We start from the raw sequence: 6439 nt of genomic DNA, 5'->3' as shown, positions 1-6439 counted from the left end.
TGTGGAGCACAAGGGTGCCCTGTCCTGCCTCTACAGACACTTTGCTCACTCTGGATGAGTGGCCACAAGGCCACCTTTGGAGACAGTGGCCCAAAGGCCACTTGTGGAGCACAAGGGTGCCCTGTCCTGCCCCAGCAGAGATTGCTCCCTCTGGATGAGTGGCCACAAGGCCACCTTTGCAGACAGTGGCCCAAAGGCCACCTGTGGAGCACAAGGGTGCCCTGTCCTGCCTCTGCAGACACTTTGCTCCCTCTGGATGAGTGGCCACAAGGCCACCTTTGGAGACAGTGGCCCAAAGGCCACCTGTGGAGCACAAGGGTGCCCTGTCCTGCCCCTGCAGACACTTTGCTCCCTCTGGATGAGTGGCCACAAGGCCACCTTTGGAGACAGTGGCCCAAAGGCCACCTGTGGAGCACAAGGGTGCCCTGTCCTGCCTGTACAGAGATTGCTCCCTCTGGATGAGTGGCCACAAGGCCACCTTTGGAGACAGTGGCCCAAAGGCCACCTGTGGAGCACAAGGGTGCCCTGTCCTGCCTCTGCAGACACTTTGCTCCCTCTGGATGAGTGGCCACAAGGCCACCTTTGGAGACAGTGGCCCAAAGTCCACCTGTGGAGCACAAGGTTGCCCTGTCCTGCCCCAGCAGAGATTGCTCCCTCTGGATGAGTGGCCACAAGGCCACCTTTGCAGACAGTGGCCCAAAGGCCACCTGTGGAGCACAAGGGTGCCCTGTCCTGCCCCTGCAGACACTTTGCTCCCTCTGGATGAGTGGCCTCAGAGCCACCTTTGGAGACAGTGGCCCAAAGGCCACCTGTGGAGCACAAGGGTGCCCTGTCCTGCCTGTGCAGAGATTGCTCCCTCTGGATGAGTGGCCACAAGGCCACCTTTGGAGACAGTGGCCCAAAGGCCACCTGTGGAGCACAAGGGTGCCCTGTCCTGCCCCTGCAGACACTTTGCTCCCTCTGGATGAGTGGCCACAAGGCCACCTTTGGAGACAGTGGCCCAAAGGCCACCTGTGGAGCACAAGGGTGCCCTGTCCTGCCTGTGCAGAGCTTGCTCCCTCTGGATGAGTGGCCACAAGGCCACCTTTGGAGACAGTGGCCCAAAGGCCACCTGTGGAGCACAAGGGTGCCCTGTCCTGCCCCAGCAGAGATTGCTCCCTCTGGATGAGTGGCCACAAGGCCACCTTTGGAGACAGTGGCCCAAAGGCCACCTGTGGAGCACAAGGGTGCCCTGTCCTGCCCCAGCAGAGATTGCTCCCTCTGGATGAGTGGCCACAAGGCCACCTTTGCAGACAGTGGCCCAAAGGCCACCTGTGGAGCACAAGGGTGCCCTGTCCTGCCCCTGCAGACACTTTGCTCCCTCTGGATGAGTGGCCACAAGGCCACCTTTGGAGACAGTGGCCCAAAGGCCACCTGTGGAGCACAAGGGTGCCCTGTCCTGCCTGTGCAGAGATTGCTTCCTCTGGATGAGTGGCCACAAGGCCACCTTTGGAGACAGTGGCCCAAAGGCCACCTGTGGAGCACAAGAGTGCCCTGTCCTGCCTGTGCAGAGATTGCTGCCTCTGGATGAGTGGCCACAAGGCCACCTTTGAAGACAGTGGCCCAAAGGCCACCTGTGGAGCACAAGGGTGCCCTGTCCTGCCCCAGCAGACATTGCTCCCTCTGGATGAGTGACCACAAGGCCACCTTTGCAGACAGTGGCCCAAAGGCCACCTGTGGAGCACAAGAGTGCCCTGTCCTGCCTGTGCAGAGATTGCTCCCTCTGGATGAGTGGCCACAAGGCCACCTTTGGAGACAGTGGCCCAAAGGCCACCTGTGGAGCACAAGGGTGCCCTGTCCTGCCCCAGCAGAGATTGCTCCCTCTGGATGAGTGGCCACAAGGCCACCTCTGCAGACAGTGGCCCAAAGGCCACCTGTGGAGCACAAGGGTGCCCTGTCCTGCCCCAGCAGAGATTGCTCCCTCTGGATGAGTGGCCTCAGGGCCACCTTTGCAGACAGTGGCCCAAAGGCCACCTGTGGAGCACAAGGGTGCCCTGTCCTACCCCTGCAGACACTTTGCTCCCTCTGGATGAGTGGCCACAAGGCCACCTTTGGAGACAGTGGCCCAAAGGCCACCTGTGGAGCACAAGGGTGCCCTGTCCTGCCCCAGCAGAGATTGCTCCCTCTGGATGAGTGGCCACAAGGCCACCTTTGGAGACAGTTGCCCAAAGGCCACCTGTGGAGCACAAGGGTGCCCTGTCCTGCCCCAGCAGAGATTGCTCCCTCTGGATGAGTGGCCACAAGGCCACCTTTGCAGACAGTGGCCCAAAGGCCACCTGTGGAGCACAAGGGTGCCCTGTCCTGCCCCTGCAGACACTTTGCTCCCTCTGGATGAGATGAGTGGCCACAAGGCCACCTTTGGAGACAGTGGCCCAAAGGCCACCTGTGGAGCACAAGGGTGCCCAGTCCTGCCCCTGCAGACACTTTGCTCCCTCTGGATGAGTGGCCACAAGGCCACCTTTGCAGACAGTGGCCCAAAGGCCACCTGTGGAGCACAAGGGTGCCCTGTCCTGCCCCAGCAGAGATTGCTCCCTCTGCATGAGTGGCCACAAGGCCACCTTTGGAGACAGTGGCCCAAAGGCCACCTGTGGAGGACAAGGGTGCCCTGTCCTGCCCCTGCAGACACTTTGCTCCCTCTGGATGAGTGGCCACAAGGCCACCTTTGGAGACAGTGGCCCAAAGGCCACCTGTGGAGCACAAGGGTGCCCTGTCCTGCCCCAGCAGAGATTGCTCCCTCTGGATGAGTGGCCACAAGGCCACCTTTGGAGTCAGTGGCCCAAAGGCCACCTGTGGAGCACAAGGGTGCCCTGTCCTGCCCCAGCAGAGATTGCTCCCTCTGGATGAGTGGCCACAAGGCCACCTTTGGAGACAGTGGCCCAAAGGCCACCTGTGGAGCACAAGGGTGCCCTGTCCTGCCCCAGCAGAGATTGCTCCCTCTGGATGAGTGGCCTCAGGGCCACCTTTGCAGACAGTGGCCCAAAGGCCACCTGTGGAGCACAAGGGTGCCCTGTCCTACCCCTGCAGACACTTTGCTCCCTCTGGATGAGTGGCCACAAGGCCACCTTTGGAGACAGTGGCCCAAAGGCCACCTGTGGAGCACAAGGGTGCCCTGTCCTGCCCCAGCAGAGATTGCTCCCAATGGATGAGTGGCCACAAGGCCACCTTTGGAGACAGTTGCCCAAAGGCCACCTGTGGAGCACAAGGGTGCCCTGTCCTGCCCCAGCAGAGATTGCTCCCTCTGGATGAGTGGCCACAAGGCCACCTTTGCAGACAGTGGCCCAAAGGCCACCTGTGGAGCACAAGGGTGCCCTGTCCTGCCCCTGCAGACACTTTGCTCCCTCTGGATGAGATGAGTGGCCACAAGGCCACCTTTGGAGACAGTGGCCCAAAGGCCACCTGTGGAGCACAAGGGTGCCCTGTCCTGCCCCTGCAGACACTTTGCTCCCTCTGGATGAGTGGCCACAAGGCCACCTTTGGAGACAGTGGCCCAAAGGCCACCTGTGGAGCACAAGGGTGCCCTGTCCTGCCTGTGCAGAGCTTGCTCCCTCTGGATGAGTGGCCACAAGGCCACCTTTGGAGACAGTGGCCCAAAGGCCACCTGTGGAGCACAAGGGTGCCCTGTCCTGCCTGTGCAGAGATTGCTCCCTCTGGATGAGTGGCCACAAGGCCACCTTTGGAGACAGTGGCCCAAAGGCCACCTGTGGAGCACAAGGGTGCCCTGTCCTGCCCCAGCAGAGATTGCTCCCTCTGGATGAGTGGCCACAAGGCCACCTTTGGAGACAGTGGCCCAAAGGCCACCTGTGGAGCACAAGGGTGCCCTGTCCTGCTTGTGCAGAGATTGCTCCCTCTGGATGAGTGGCCTCAGGGCCACCTTTGGAGACAGTGGCCCAAAGGCCACCTGTGGAGCACAAGGGTGCCCTGTCCTGCCCCTGCAGACACTTTGCTCCCTCTGGATGAGTGGCCACAAGGCCACCTTTGTAGACAGTGGCCCGAAGGCCACCTGTGGAGCACAAGGGTGCCCTGTCCTGCCCCTGTAGACACTTTGCTCCCTCTGGATGAGTGGCCACAAGGCCACCTTTGGAGACAGTGGCCCAAAGGCCACCTGTGGAGCACAAGGCTGCCCTGTCCTGCCTGTGCAGAGATTGCTCCCTCTGGATGAGTGGCCACAAGGCCACCTTTGGAGACAGTGGCCCAAAGGCCACCTGTGGAGCACAAGGCTGCCCTGTCCTGCCTGTGCAGAGATTGCTCCCTCTGGATGAGTGGCCACAAGGCCACCTTTGGAGACAGTGGCCCAAAGGCCACCTGTGGAGCACAAGGGTGCCCTGTCCTGCCTCTGCAGACACTTTGCTCCCTCTGAATGAGTGGCCACAAGGCCACCTTTGCAGACAGTGGCCCAAAGGCCACCTGTGGAGCACAAGGATGCCCTGTCCTGCCCCAGCAGAGATTGCTCCCTCTGGATGAGTGGCCACAAGGCCACCTTTGGAGACAGTGGCCCGAAGGCCACCTGTGGAGCACAAGGGTGCCCTGTCCTGCCTCTGCAGACACTTTGCTCCCTCTGGATGAGTGGCCACAAGGCCACCTTTGGAGACAGTGGCCCAAAGGCCACCTGTGGAGCACAAGGCTGCCCTGTCCTGCCTGTGCAGACACTTTGCTCCCTCTGGATGAGTGGCCACAAGGCCACCTTTGCAGACAGTGGCCCAAAGGCCACCTGTGGAGCACAAGAGTGCCCTGTCCTGCCTCTGCAGACACTTTGCTCCCTCTGGATGAGTGGCCACAAGGCCACCTTTGCAGACAGTGGCCCAAAGGCCACTTGTGGAGCACAAGGGTGCCCTGTCCTGCCCCTGCAGACACTTTGCTCCCTCTGGATGAGTGGCCACAAGGCCACCTTTGCAGACAGTGGCCCAAAGGCCACCTGTGGAGCACAAGGGTGCCCTGTCCTGCCTGTGCAGACACTTTGCTCCCTCTGGATGAGTGGCCACAAGGCCACCTTTGGAGACAGTGGCCCAAAGGCCACCTGTGGAGCACAAGGGTGCCCTGTCCTGCCTGTGCAGAGATTGCTCCCTCTGGACGAGTGGCCACAAGGCCACCTTTGCAGACAGTGGCCCAAAGGCCACCTGTGGAGCACAAGGGTGCCCTGTCCTGCCCCAGCAGAGATTGCTCCCTCTGGATGAGTGGCCTCAGGGCCACCTATGCAGACAGTGGCCCAAAGGCCACCTGTTGAGCACAAGGGTGCCCTGTCCTGCCCCAGCAGACACTTTGCTCCCTCTGGATGAGTGGCCACAAGGCCACCTTTGGAGACAGTGGCCCAAAGGCCACCTGTGGAGCACAAGGGTGCCCTGTCCTGCCCCTGCACACACTTTGCTCCCTCTGGATGAGTGGCCACAAGGCCACCTTTGGAGACAGTGGCCCAAAGGCCACCTGTGGAGCACAAGGGTGCCCTGTCCTGCCTGTGCAGAGATTGCTCCCTCTGGATGAGTGGCCACAAGGCCACCTTTGGAGACAGTGGCCCAAAGGCCACTTGTGGAGCACAAGGGTGCCCTGTCCTGCCTGTGCAGACACTTTGCTCCCTCTGGATCAGTGGCCACAAGGCCACCTTTGCAGACAGTGGCCCAAAGGCCACTTGTGGAGCACAAGGGTGCCCTGTCCTGCCCCTGCAGACACTTTGCTCCTTCTGGATGAGTGGCCACAAGGCCACCTTTGCAGACAGTGGCCCAAAGGCCACCTGTGGAGCACAAGGGTGCCCTGTCCTGCCCCAGCAGACACTTTGCTCCCTCTGGATGAGTGGCCACAAGGCCACCTTTGGAGACAGTGGCCCAAAGGCCACCTGTGGAGCACAAGGGTGCCCTGTCCTGCCTGTGCAGACACTTTGCTCCCTCTGGATGAGTGGCCACAAGGCCACCTTTGCAGACAGTGGCCCAAAGGCCACCTGTGGAGCACAAGGCTGCCCTGTCCTGCCTGTGCAGAGATTGCTCCCTCTGGATGAGTGGCCACAAGGCCACCTTTGGAGACAGTGGCCCAAAGGCCACCTGTGGAGCACAAGGCTGCCCTGTCCTGCCTGTGCAGAGATTGCTCCCTCTGGATGAGTGGCCACAAGGCCACCTTTGGAGACAGTGGCCCAAAGGCCACCTGTGGAGCACAAGGGTGCCCTGTCCTGCCTCTGCAGACACTTTGCTCCCTCTGAATGAGTGGCCACAAGGCCACCTTTGCAGACAGTGGCCCAAAGGCCACCTGTGGAGCACAAGGATGCCCTGTCCTGCCGCAGCAGAGATTGCTCCCTCTGGATGAGTGGCCACAAGGCCACCTTTGGAGACAGTGGCCCGAAGGCCACCTGTGGAGCACAAGGGTGCCCTGTCCTGCCTCTGCAGACACTTTGCTCCCTCTGGATGAGTGGCCACAAGGC

This window comes from Pogoniulus pusillus, chromosome 22 (genome assembly GCF_015220805.1).
Source record: "Pogoniulus pusillus isolate bPogPus1 chromosome 22, bPogPus1.pri, whole genome shotgun sequence".
NCBI lineage: Eukaryota > Metazoa > Chordata > Aves > Piciformes > Lybiidae > Pogoniulus > Pogoniulus pusillus.
Note: the sequence above shows the minus strand (reverse complement) of the source record.